Source organism: Arachis ipaensis, chromosome B06 (genome assembly GCF_000816755.2).
Source record: "Arachis ipaensis cultivar K30076 chromosome B06, Araip1.1, whole genome shotgun sequence".
In the NCBI taxonomy this organism is placed as follows: domain Eukaryota; kingdom Viridiplantae; phylum Streptophyta; class Magnoliopsida; order Fabales; family Fabaceae; genus Arachis; species Arachis ipaensis.
Genome location: NC_029790.2, coordinates 91218461 through 91233478, shown reverse-complemented (window position 1 = coordinate 91233478; position 15018 = coordinate 91218461).

The window sequence follows — 15018 nt, the reverse complement described above, 5'->3', positions numbered from 1 at the left end:
GCACGTGTACGCAAAACTCACACTATTTCGTACAACAGCAGCAGTACCAGCAAGTGCACTGGGTCGTCCAAGTAATACCTGAGCGAGTTAGGGTCAATCCCACGAGGATTGTGGCTTGAAGCAAGCTTATGGTTGTCTTGCAGGTCTTAGTCAGGCAGAATCAGAAGGTAATTGGATTATATTCATCAAAAGAAACTATTTAATGCCGAATGAGTAAAGCAAGTATTTTCAGGGATAGGAATAGAGTTGAGAGTCGGAGTTGCTTCATCTTTCTTAAGTAACTCTGGTACTATCATCTTCTTTGCTTGTGAATGATCTTCTTCTATGGCAGGCTGTAAGTGATCAAAGCCACGCCAATGGTCTTTGATCTCCTCTGCTACAGAATGAACGCCAGGGCCCTTGGTATTCAATCCAATGGAGGGTGAAGCGCATAGCAATCCATTCTCTTGGCAATCCTACTCAAAACTCCACAGACAAGGTAGAATCTTTCGGATCATAAAATGTTGCTTCTTGGATCTAGCCTATACCACGGAGATCGTAATCTCCCCGAAGACCGTAATCTCCCCGGAGATCGACTAAACTGATGTCACGAGAAGTCCCCAATGAAATCGTAGATTAACCATCTGAGAGATGTAAATCCATAGCTGTTGATTCGTGCTTTCCAACCAAGTATTCACATGAACCCAAGTAGACGCGGGTGTTTGTCAGGCACGTTCGTCTTAATGTGATGAACAGAGCCAATTTGTCAGATCGTCCTGTTTCGATGAAGATCGGAATATATATCTTAGAGATAGATCAGACACGGATCGAAGAAGAAGAAATAGTACTTTTATTAATTCATAGGACTCAACTGGCCTCCTCCCTCAACCTAAGAGGTTTAAAAACTCATACTGAAAATGAAAACAATGGAAAAACGTAAAAATGGCAGACCTCTCTCCCAAAGGATGAGGAAAGTTGAAGAAGGTCCGAAGATCCCCGGGAATGGTTGTATTTAAATTACATAAGTTTAATCCCTTAAATAGATGACTAGTAGGGTAAAATAGTCTAATTAGTGCAAAAATATACTTGGAGCCCACTTGGTGAGTATTTGGGCTTAGCTTTGATGAGGTCCACATGCATTGAGGTCTCTTGGGCTTGGATTGCCAGCTAGGGGTCCTTTCTGAGCCTTTTGGACATTGGGCTCTGCTCTTTGGGTATTGGACGTTTGGAAGGGGGCTGGAAGCTAGCGTTGGATGCTAGTTTTGGGCCTTCTAATCCGGAGAAAAGTATGGACTATTATATATTGCTGGAAAGCTCTGAAAGTCAGCTTTCCATAGTTGTTAAGAGAGCTCCATTTGGACTTCTGTAACTACAAAAAAGCTCTTCCAAATGCAGGTAGGTCAGATCTAGACAGCATCTGCGGTGCTTTCTCTATCTCTGAATCAGACTTCTACTCCAACTCCTCAATTTCAGCCAGAAAATACCTGAAATTGTCCAAAAACACAAAAACTCATAGTAGAATCTAAAAATGTGATTTTAACACTAAAACTTATAAAAAATTATTAAAAACTACTAAAAACTATATGAAAATGATGTCAAAAAGCATATAAAATATCCGCTCATCACAACACCAAACTTAAACCGTTGCTTGTCCCCAAGCAACTAAAAATATAGTAGGATAAAAAGAAAATTAAGATACAATAAATTTCTAAGTTTCAAATGAAGCTTAGTTAAAATCAGATGAGCGGGACTTAGTAGCTTTTTGCTTCTGAATAGTTTCGGGATCTCACTAACCATTGAAACTCAGAGATGTTGGCATCCTTAGGAACTTAGAATCCAGATGATATTATTGACTCTCTTAGTTAAGCTTATTTTGATTCTTGAACACAAATTTTTGAGTCTTGGCCATGACCCTAAGCACTCTGTTTTCCAATATTACCACCGGATACATTCATGCCACAGACATTTTACCTGGGTGAACCTTTTCAGATTGTGACTCAGCTTTGTTAGAGTCCCCAGATAGAGGTGTCCAGAGTTTTTAAGCACACTCTTTTGCTTTGGACCTCGACTTTAACCACTCAGTCTCAAGCTTTTCACTTGACACCTTCACGCCACAAGCACATGGTTAGGGATAGCTTGGTTTAGCCGCTTAGGCCAAGATTTTATTCCTTTGGGCCCTCCTATCCACTGATGCTCAAAGTCTTGGGTCCTTTTACCCTTCTCTTTTGGTTTAAAGGGTTACTGGCTTTTTCAATCTGCCCTCCTTTTCCTGCATTTTTGGGCAGTAATGGATTTTTCTGCTTTATAATTTTTTTCTTTTTTCCATTTTTCTTTCTTTTTCGCATGCATATAAATTTTTTTTCTTTTGCAACATGATTTTTCTTTTCCTTTTTGCTGCTTTTTCTTGCTTCAAGAATCAATTTTTAGATTTTTCAGATTATCAATAATATTTTTCCTTTTTTCTTATTCTTTCAAGAGCCAACATTCTAAAATTTCAACTTCAAACATGCACTATTTAATCATACATTCAGAAAACAAAAGCAAATGACACCACATCAAGCTAATTTAACTAATCTTATTTTAAACTTGAAATTCATGCATCTCTCAATTTTTTAAAAAAAATTATTTAAGTAAGGTGAGAGATATATGGAACATTTTACAACTTAAAGACATCAATGCAAATGATCATGCAACTAGGACAAGAAAACAGGAAATAAAACAGACAGAAAATAGAAAAATAACAGACAAAGAGATAAAGAGAACGAATCCACCTGGATGATGATGGCTACTACTCCTCCTTGAGGATCCGATGTAGTACTTGATCTCTTCTATGTCACTCCTTTGTCTTTGTTGAGGCGGCTGCACAGGCTCTTGGGCATGCTTCCTAGTTTGCTCCATCCTCTTCTTCCATACTTAAGAGTAGTAGAAGTCAAAAAGCAAAGCTTTTGCAACACCAAACTTAAGAGTTTTGCTCGCCCTCGAGCAAAGTAGAGTAGAAGAAGGTGGGGTAGGTGGAGCTTCTGTGGGACCTCTTGATCTTGAGAGGCTAGGGAATTCCAGATTCCCTGCTTCTTTGCACTGGCGTTTGAACGCCCAGGGGCTGCTCCCTGGCTAGCGTGCAACGCCAGCAATGCTCCCCTCTTGGGGTGTTGAACGCCCAGGAGGGCTTCCTCACTGGCGTTCAACTTTAACACTCCACTTGGAGTGTTCTGTTTTCACTACTGTGAAATCTGTCTCTTGACTGATGCACATGATCATGACTCTAATAACTGAAAGAAAAACAAAAAGAAAATAAATGGTTGAGTAAAGTTGGGTTGTCTCCCAACAAGTGCTCTTTTAAAGTCACTAGCTTGACCTTCAGCTCCTTAAGGAGGTGAGTAAGGGCTCAGATTTTCGCCCCTGATGGTGAATTTTCTGCCTATCCTCTCATGAATGAGCTCTACATGCTCTAGAGATAGGACACAGTTCACTATATGTGGTAGGACTAGATTCTTAGTGAAGACAACTCTCATGCCATGTGAGAGGCCTTCAGTTGGGACTTTTTTGTCCTTCCAGCCTTTAGATACTTTCTTATTAGTACCTTTGTGCTTAGAGCTTGTTGAGGGCTGCCCAACACCAAACTTAGAATTGATGTCTGGGGGCTTTGCAGAGCTCTGCACAGAAAGAGAGGGTTGTCACACCAGGTGTTGTACTATTATCTCTCTTTTAGAGGGAGAATTAGGATGAGGCATCTTGAATAAGATGTGATCCTCTCCTAACTTTAGGGTTAGTTCTCCCTTAGCCACATCAATGATAGCATTGGCTGTGGCTAGAAAAGTTCTTCCAAGGATGACATAGTCATCCTCATCCTCTCCTATGTCCAACACAATGAAGTTTGCAGGGATGTAATGGTTTTCAACTTTAACTAACACATCCTCTACTATGCCATATGGCTTCTTCATGGTCTTGTCTTCCATCTCTAAAGAGACGTGTGCAGCTTGTACCTCAAGAATTCCCAACTTCTCCATTACTGAGAGTGTCATGAGGTTAATACTTGATCCTAGGTCATACAGAGCTTTTTCAAAGGTCATAGTGCCTATGGTGCAAGGAATCAGAAAGCGTCTAAGATCTGGAAGCTTCTGAGGTAGCTCTTGCTGAAGCAAAGCATGGAGTTCTTTCGTAAGCAGTGAGGTTCTTCCTCTAGAGGCTTTGTACAAAATAGTTTGGCGTTCAGCTTCATTAGAGCTCCTAGGAAACGAGCAACTCGCTCTTTCCTAGTGTCTTCATCCTCACTGGAGGATGAGTAGTCATCAGAACTTATGCACTACAGAAGTTCATTCAAAGGAACCTTTATAGTCTTTATGGTTTCCTTTGGTTCTAGGCTAGAGGGTTCTTGAGTGGGCTTCAGGCACTCAAAGGGTGTGCTTCGGTTTGGCGTTCAATGCCAGCTCTGTCAGCTTATTGGGTGTTGAACGCTCTTGCTATCTACCCTGACTGGCATTAAACGCCAATCTCTCTAGCATTCTGAGCGTTGAACGCCTAGCAGGGATGTCTTTGCTGGCGTTCAACGCCAGCTTCCCTGTGCTAGTGGGCGTTGAACGCCCAGTGAAGGCTTCTTCACTGGCGTTCAATGCCTTCCTATTCTCCTCCAATTCGGCCTCAACCTCCATGGTTATGGCCTTGCACTCTTCTCTAAGATTAACCTCTGTATTACTGGGAAGAGTGTCTGGAGTGATCTCAGGGATCCTCTTGCTCAGTTGACCAACTTGTACCTCTAAATTTCTAATGGAAGATCTTGTTTCATTAATGAAACTGTGGGTGGTCTTAGTGAGGCTGGAGACTAGAGTGGCTAAGTCAGAGAGGCTCTACTTAGAGGTCTCCATATTCCCTTGAGAAGATGGGAATAGTGGTCTATTGTTGAACCTATTCTGCTTCCTACCACCTTTATTGAAACCTTGCTAAGGTTTCTAATGATCCTTCCATGAAAGGTTAGGATGATTCCTCCATGAAGGGTTGTAAGTATTTCTATAGGGTTTTCCCATGTAATTCACCTCCTCTATGGTGGGTTGATCAGGATTATAAGCTTCTTCTTCAAGAGAAGCTTCCTGATTACTGCCAGCTGCAGTTTGCATCCCAGTGAGATGTTGAGAGATCATGTTGACCTGTTGGGTCAAGATCTTATTCTGAGCCAAGATAGCATTCAGAGTCTCAACTTCATGAACTCCTTTCTTCTGAGAGGTTCTATGGTTTACAGGATTCCTATCAGAGGTGTACATGAATTGGTTGTTTGCAACCATCTCAATGAATTCTCTAGCTTCTTGGTATGCAAAATTGTTATTCAGGTTGTGAATTATTGTTCGAAATTGATTCCCTGGTGATGGCACCAAAAACGGATGCACAGAACCATGGTCTAAACATATCTTCACAACTTCGCATAACTAACCAGCAAGTGCACTAGGTCGTCCAAGTAATAAACCTTACGTGAGTAAGGGTCGATCCCACGGAGATTGTTGGTATGAAGCAAACTATGGTCACCTTGTAAATCTCAGTCAGGCGGATATAATAATGGAGTTCATTGGTCTCGGCCCTAGAGGGGAACCGGAGTAACCAAAGCTACGAATACAATGATAAAAAGTTCTATTTATAATAAACTAGTCACTAGGGTTTACAGAAGTAGGTAATTGATGCATAAATCCACTTCTGGGGCCCACTTGGTGTGTGCTTGGGCTGAGCTTGAAGTCTACACGTGGAGAGGTCATTCTTGGAGTTGAACGCCAGCTTTTGTGCCAGTTTGGGCGTTGAACTCCACTTTGCAACTTGTTTCTGGCGCTGGACGCCATAATTGGGCAGAGCTGGCGTTGAACGCCAGTTTGCGTCGTCTAAACTTGGATAAAGTATGGACTATTATATATTGCTGGAAAGCCCTTGATGTCTGCTTTTCAACGCAATTGGAAGCGCGCCATTTTGAGTTCTGTAGCTCCAGAAAATCCATTTTGAGTGCAGGGAGGTCAGAATCCAACAGCATCAGCAGTCCTTCTTCAACCTCTGAATCTGATTTTTGCTCAAGTCCCTCAATTTCAGCCAGAAAATACCTGAAATCACAGAAAAATACACAAACTCATAGTAAAGTCCAGAAATGTGAATTTAACATAAAAACTAATGAAAACATCCGTAAAAGTAACTAGATTCTACTAAAAACATACTAAAAATAATGCCAAAAAGCGTATAAATTATCCGCTCATTACTTCTGCAGGTGTTTTCTTCAATTAGAGGGATCCACCTGCAAAGCTATCCAAGGAAATATTAGATATCTCAGATAAGCCATCACAGAACACGCCTATGAGGGACCATTCTGAGAGCATATTAGGAGGACGTCTCCTGATCAGCTGCTTGTATCTTTTCCAAGTTTCATAGAGTGATTCACCTTCTCTTTGTCTGAAGGTTTGAACTTCCACTGTAATCTTGCTCATCCTTTGAGGAGGAAAGAACTTAGCCAGAAAAATATTAACTAGCTTTTCCCAAGAGTCAAGACTCTCTCTAGGTTAGGCATCCAACTAGAACTTAGCTCTGTCTCTTAAAGCAAAGGAAAAAAGCATAAGCTTGTAGACTTCAGGATTAACTCCATTAGTCTTTACAGTATCATAGATCTGTAAGAACTCTGCTAAGAACTGATGTGGATCTTCTACTGGAAGTCTATGGAACTTGCAGTTCTACTGCAGAAGAGAGACTAACTGAGGCTTAAGCTCAAAATTGTTAGCTCCAATGGCAGGTACAGTAATGCTTCTGCCATAAAAGTCAGAAGTAGGTTTGGTAAAATCACTAAGGACCTTTCTAGGCTCCTCTTGTGGTTCGGCTATATCCTCTATTTCTTGTTCAAAACTTTCTGAAAGGTCTCTTCCAGAGTGTTGTGCTTTAGCTAGTTGTAAACGCCTCCTTAAAGTCTTCTCAGGTTCAGGATCAAGAGTTAAGAGGGTTCTTTATCCCTGTTCCTGGTCATAAACAAGAAAAAAAGAAAAAGAAATGAAAGAGACTGCCAATAGACAAGAAGCTCCTCCTTAAAGTCAAAAGTAGATGAAGAAGAAGAAGATAAAAAAAATAAAAATAAATAAAATAAGTAAAGGAAAAATACCTTGGATATAGTAGATAAGAGTAAATAAGAGAGGATGAAAGTTGAGAAGAAAGAATAGAGAAATCACAAGAGAGCTTTCTGTGCCAATTGGCAAGAAGCTCCAAATGAGAAGACAAAGAATTGTAGGCAAAGAGTCTATTATAGTAGAGTTGAATGAATAGAGATGAGAAGAGAAGATGTATAAATAGAAAATGTAAATTAAAATATTTTTATTTTTATCTAATTTATTTAATTAATTTTTGAAAAATAGCTTAATTAATTTAAAAAGAATTTGAAATTTAAATGTTAAATTTTCGAAAATAGAAGGGAGAGGGAGAATTAATTTTTCGAAAATTGAGAGAGAAGGGAGTTAGTTAGGTGGTTTTGAAAAAGATGAGAGAGAAGAAGAGAGATATTTTCGAAAATTAAGGAAGAGAAGAGTTAGTTAGGAGGTTTTGAAAAAAAAGAAGAGAGAGAAATAGAAATATATTTTCAAAAATTAAGATGAGAAGAGTTAGTTAGGAGGTTTTGAAAAAGAAAAGAGAGAAAGAAGAATAGAAGTGATTTTCGAAAATTGAGAGAGGGAAAAGTTAGTTAGGTGGTTTTGAAAAAGATGAAAGAGAAGATAAGATATTAATTAAGAAAAGATAAAAAAACAAAAGATAGGATAAGAAAAGATTTAAATTTAAAATAAGATAAGAAGTAAGATAATAAAAGATTTTGAAATTAGAATTTGAAATTAGAAAAAAATAAGATATGAAATTAAAAAGATTTGAAATTGATTTTCAAAAAAGATAAGATTTTAAAATTTGATTTTGAAAAAGATATGAGTTAAAAATTAGAAGTTAGAAAAGATAAGGTAAGAAACAAAAAGATAAGATTAGAAAATTGATTTTGAAAAGATTTCATTTTTAAAAATTTGAAATTTGAAAAAGATAAGATGAGATTTTTAAATTTTAAAAAAGATATGATATGATTTTGAGAAAGATAAGATTTTTTTGAAAAAGATATGATTTTTAATTTTTGAAAATATTTGATTTTTTGAAAACTTGACAACTAAGATATGATAAGATAAAATTTTGAAATTAAAATCTGAATTTTTAATGCAAAAATTCGAAAATTAAGTTAAAATTAAGTTAGAAAATATATATTTTTTTTATTTTTGAATTTTATGATAAAAGAGAAAAACACACAAAACACACAAGACTTAAAATTTTTAGATCTATCACCCCTTTATTTTCGAAAATTTTTGGAGAGAAACACCAAGAGACACCAAACTTAAAAATTTTAAGATCAAGACACATACAAGACTCAAGAACACTTTGAAGATAAACAAGAACACAAAGAACAAAATTTAAAGACTCAAAGAACTAAAGAACATTAAAAGAACACCAAACTTAAAATTTTTAGAAAACTAAAACCAAATTTTCGAAAATTGCAAGAAAAAAAAAAGAAAACACCAAACTTAAAGACTTGACACAAGAATTAACCAAAGAAAAATTATTTTTGAAAATTTTTTGAAAGAAAGACTCAAAGAACATGAAATTACCAAGAACATACACACATTCAAAAAATGTAAGGATTAAACAAAAATAAAAATATTTTTGAAAAATTTTTTGAAATTTTTGAAAATTAAAGAGGGAAAAATAAATTTAAAAGACACAAAGACTCAAACTAAGAACAAAAATTGAACAAAGAAAAGAAAAATATTTTTTGAAAAAGTTTTAAGAAATTTTTGAAAAAATAGAAGAAGAAGATGAAGAAAACAAAAACTAAAGACTCAATTAAAATAATATAAAATAAACTTACCTGATCTAAGGAGCAAAACAATCCGGCAGTTTGTCCAAATTCAACAATCCCCGGCAACGGCACCAAAAACTGGTGCGCATGTATGCAAAACCCACACTATTTCGTACAACAGCAGTAGTACCAGCAAATGCACTGGGTCGTTCAAGTAATACTTGAGCGAGTCAGGGTCGATCCCACGAGGATTGTGGCTTGAAACAAGCTTATGGTTGTCTTGCAGGTCTTAGTCAGGCGGAATCAGAAGGTAGTTGGATTATATTCATCAAGAGAAACTATTTAATGCTGAATGTGTAAAGCAAGTGTTTTCAGGGATAGGAATAGAGTTGAGAGTCGGAGTTGCTTCGTCTTTCTGAAGTAACTATGGTACTATCATCTTCTTTGCTTGTGAATGATCTTCTTCTATGGCAGGCTGTAAGTGATCAAAGCCACGCCAATGGTCTTTGATCTCCTCTACTACAGAATGAACACCAGGGCCCTTGGTATTCAATCCAATGGAGGGTGAAGCGCATAGCAATCCATTCTCTAGGCGATCCTACTCAAAACTCCACAGACAAGGTAGAATCTTTCAGATCAGAGAATGCTGCTTCTTGGATCTAGCGTATACCACGGAGACCTTATTCTCCTTGGAGATCGGCTGAACTGATATCTCAAGAAGTCCCCAACAAAATCGTGGATTAACCGTATGAGAGATGTAAATCCATAGCTGTTGGTTCGTGCTTTCCGACCAAGTATTCACACGAACCCAAGTAGACGTGGGTGTTTGTCAGGCACGTTCGTCTTAATGTGATGAACAGAGCCAATTTGTCAGATCGTCCTATTTATCACGATGAAGATCGGGATATACATCTTAGAGATAGATCAGACACGGATCGAAGAAGAAGAAATAATACTTTTATTAATTCATAGGACTCAGCTGGGTTCCTCCCCTCAACCTAGGAAGTTTAGAAACTCATACTGAAAATAAAAACAATGAAAAATGTAAAAATGGCAGACCTCCCTCCCAGAAGGAGGAACGTTGAAGAAGGTTCGAAGACCCCCAGGAATGGTTGTATTTAAATAACATAAGTTTAATCCCTTAAATAAATGACTAGTAGGGTAAAATAGTCTAATTAGTGCTAAAATCTACTTCTGGGGCCCACTTAGTGAGTATTTGGGCTGAGCTTTGATGAGGTCTCTTGGGCGTGGATTGCTAGCTAGGGGTCCTTTCTGAGCTTTTTGGATGTTGGGCTCTGCTCTTTGGGCGCTGGACGTCTGGAAGGGGGCAGGAAGCTGGCGTTGGACGCCGGTTTTGGGCCTTCTAATCCGGAGCAAAGTATAGACTATTGTATATTGCTGGAAAGCTCTAGAAGTTAGCTTTCCATAACCATTGAGAGCGCTCCATTTGGACTTTTGTAGCTTCAGAAAAGCTCTTCCAAATGCAGGCAGGTCAGATCTGGATAGCGTCTGTAGTGCTTTCTCTGTCTCTGAATCAGACTTCTGCTCCAACTCCTCTTCAACTAGAAAATACTTGAAATTGCCCAAAAATACAAAAACTCATAGTAGAATCCAAAAATGTGATTTTAACACTTAAACTTATAAAAACTTAATAAAAACTAAATAAAAACTTCTAAAAACTATATGAAAATGATGTCAAAAAGCGTATAAAATATCCGCTCATTAGTAGTTATTCAAAAAATGAGTTTTTTTTCTTAAAGTTAAATTATAATTTTATTCAAAAAAATTATTGAGTTAAAATAAAATATGAGAAGAATGTCTTTAATTTAACATAGTGTTTTATACAAAATTTATTGCTTTCATTTTCCAATGAGGTTGCAGACAATGGTGAATCCGAAGTGTTGAAAAATACTATTACGCCAATGAAGTGACTATCGTCGGAGTGGAAAGATTCGAGGGCGAAAGTAGATACCTCAACTTGAAAGATGATCAAGGTTGAAAATAAAAATTGAGAATTTGAATGCACATGTTTTTGAATTTCTTTTTAGAGTCTATCTAATAAAATAATGCCAAACATATGTTTGTTTTGGCGAAAATATTATTTTTTTTCTTGCGGTGCTATTTTTCTTTTTTTTTTTTTTTGAATTTTTTTGTTTGGAATTTAGAATTTTTTTAAATATAAATTGAAGTGCTAACTACAAAAAATTATATTAAATTGAATGGAATTACTTATTTTGTAAACATGTGAGAGTATTTATGCTATTTAAAAGAAAATTTTAATTTGACATTTCTCTATACTTAATTCTGTTTCTAATGTTGGTCCTAAAAAATTGAATTAATTTAGTAGTTTGAAAAAATTTAAATTTTTTTCTAAATTTATTAATTTCTAAAGTGTAGTTAATTTTATTTATTTTTATGAGCAAATAATAGGATTGATACATTTTACGATGAAACTAAAAAATCATTCCTATTTAACAATTTTTCTAGCTTTCAAGATGCTTGCTATTCTATGGGACTACTGTGTGACGATAGGAAATTCATTACAACTATTAATGAGGTAACTGAATTTGTATCTGGTCATCAATTGAGAAAACTATTTGTAATGCTACTGATATCTAATAGTGTTGGCAAACCATATCGTGTTTGAAATGCACTTAAATATTATTGTGTGACGAGATACTATATGAGAGGAAAAAAGTATTTAAAAACCAATATATTTCACTATGTCTTATTTTTTTATATCAATATTTTATTCTCTTTTTAATTTTGTTTTTATTAATAATATTAATGGGTTTTATTTTGGAATTACTTATTAAATATTTCATAAAACCGTTGTGTGCTTTTACTAGGACTAAACATGATTGATGACGAATTAAAAAACCTCTAACTTATTGAGATCGAAAGGATACTCAATAGCAATGCGAGATCTTTAAGAGACTATCAATTAATGCCATATCTGGAGCTGTCTAATATTCGCCTTTTTCAAAATTAGATAATAGAAGAGGAGTTAGCATATGACACAAATGAGTCGACTCATTCAAACTTATATACAGAACAAATGATGACTCATGAGCAAAGTTTAGTATTCGATAAGATACTCAATGCTATTATTACTGACTCTGGTGATTTTTACTTCTTTTATGGGCTTGATAGGTGTGGTAAGACATTTATTCTGCTATTCAGTCTAGAGGAAAATTTATTTTAAATGTTACATCCAGTGAAATTGTGTCTTTACAAAGGTTCTGTAAATCGAACCGATCATCAAACCGCTCGAACTACTGGTTTATCGATTTAGAGGTTCAACTATGATTCAACCAAAATAACCAAATTATAATAAAATAACATATCAAATTATAAATAAATATACAAACATATAAATATATTCTGATATAAATCTTAAATAAATACAAATTAAAAGTATAATTCTAATTAAAATCTCATAATCACATTTCAATACAATACATAAGTCAAATATAATATTATATGAAAATTAAGATAGTCACAAGAAACAAAAAAATTCATTGAATTAACAAATCAATAATAAATATTCGATCATCTACTTATCTAGTTAAATGAGTTAATTCAATTCATCTATTTGTTCATTAAAAACAAAAATGACAAATTTATTTCTTCTCTAACAAAAAACATATCATAATGAACAAATAGAAATCCTGAAAAATTTTTAACAAAATTTTCAGCATAATTTTAATAAAGATTAACAAGATTTTTAGCTGATGACAATTTTAGCAAAATTTTAGCACAATTTTAATAAAGATTAACAATCTTTTTTCTAAAAATTAACCCCAAAAAAAATCCAACAGTGAATTAATCATTCAATGATTCAATCAACACCAAAAATACAGAATATAGAGTACAGAACAGTAGTGGAGCATAGCTAACCATTCAATGATTCAAGTTATGGGAGGAAAAGCTCTAAGATAGTTCAATGATAGCTAACAACCAGATATGCGTTCAATTTTGTCAGAATCAAGTAACAATTCAACAATCATCAACCATAATTTTATATCTAAAATCAGTAACAACAGAAATTATGTGATAGCAAATTAGTTATTACAATGAAGCAGCAACACAAATTTGGCAACAACAAAACCAACTGCAACAATTAAAATACTTTATGCCAAAATTAAAAAATTAGAGATGCAATAGAAGAAGTAATAGAATTGCACATTGAGAGTTTAGATCTCAATTGAGCAAAATGTGACCTCACTGTGGATCTGTTGTCGCATGACGGAGCAAAGCAATGGCACCGAGGTCGTTGCCTCGGTGAACGAGGAAGGAGAAGATACCGCGATTGAAGGCAGCGACAGGGTGCTAAATGGCAATGAGGACGGAGGTGCGATGAACGGTGGTAGCGCGATGAACGAGAGTGGTGCTAGTGGTTCTGCGGGTGTGCTTCACCGAAACCTCACAAACAAGCACGATGGAGCTGTCGCAATGCAAAAAAGAGACAAAGGGAGCACTGAACACTGACCTTCAGCAAGCAGACGAAGATGATGGCGACCAGAGGGTAGACGAGGACGACGACGACCAGCGGGCAAACAAAGACGAAAGTGACCAGAGGGCAAACAAAGACGACAGCTACCACGAAGAAGCTGCTCGACAAAGACGACGGTGGTGGTGGAAGCTAGGGTTGCCGTTTGAGCCTTTAAAGTTTGGAGGCTAGGGTTGGTTGGGTTGCTTTCTAATTCAGGAAGGGGCTGGAAGGAGGAGTGAGTGAGTTAGGTTGTGAGGATGCTGTAGTTTGATTAGGGTTTATTTGGTTTGAAACAAAACGGCGCCATTTGGAAAAATTTTTTGAAAACCGGTCGGGTTTAGGGTCGGTTTGATTGATCGGTTCTTGCCCGGTTCGACGATTCAACAGCGATTTTCAAATTTGGCAATTATAGTTTCTAACCGAACTGCAAATCTCATCGGTTAACAATTTGACCGGTTCGACCGGATGGTTCGAACCAATTTTCAGAATCTTGGTCTTTACTCCTACCTGGTGGCAAAAAAAACTCATTCTAGATTTTTAATACCCATTACAATTACTGATGAATCTACTTGTCACATCAAACATGGTAGTTTGAAGGCTGGGTTGCTCATCCAAAGTAGCTTAATAATTTGAGATGAAACTCTAATGCTCAATAAAATGCACTTTGAAGCACCTGATCGGATACTCAGGAATTTTATGTCAATTACCGATCAACATATGACACATCAATCATTTGGTGGTAAGGTTGTGGTTTTAGGAGATGATTTTAGATAAATACTTCCGGTGATTCTTAAAGAAAGTAGATCCGATATAGTGTCATCAGCTATTAACTCATCTATCTGTGATCGTTCTGTAAGGTTCTGAAGTTGCATACGGACATGAGGCTTCTAATGTCTTCTTCAGATCAACATGATAGTAAAATAAAGAGATTTGCTAATTGGATACTTGAAGTTGGAAATGGAAATATTGGTTCTGCTGTTGGTGATGAGTCAAAAGTTAAAATTTTAGATGATCTGCTATTTACAACAACTGATGACCCTCTCTCTCACTTGGTAGATTTTGCATATTCAAATTTGTCACAAAATATGTCAGATTATAGGTATTTTTAGAGTAGGACAATTCTTGCACCCACACTTGAGAGTATCGAGAAGGTAAACGATTTCGTCTTACAGATTTTTCAGGGATAGAAAAGGAGTATCTAAATTCTAACATAACATGTCAAGCTTATGAGAATGAAGACATACAACACGAGTAGTTCACACCACAGTTCCTAAATAACATCAAATGTTCGGGACTATCAAACTACAAGTTAATTTTGAAGCTAGTAGCCACAGTAATGCTACTGCAAAATATAGACTAGACTTTATTTTTATGCAACGGAACAAGGTTAATAGTTAATGAACTTGGCAACAATGTAATTGGAGCGATGGTAGTGACCAGTTGAAATATTAGCGAACAAAGTATACATTCCAAAAATGAACTTGATCCTTTCAGATTTAAGGTTGTCATTTAAGTTCCAGCAGAAACAATCTCCATTAAGAGTGTGCTTTACAATGACAATAAACAAGGATTAAGGTCAATTATTATCATATGTAGGGTTTTATCTACTAAAATCAATGTTCACTCACAAGCAATTTTATTGCTTTGTCGAGAGTTAAGAGTCGTGGTGATCTAAAAGTTCTAATTCTTGACGGAAAACACAATATAAAGTCATTAA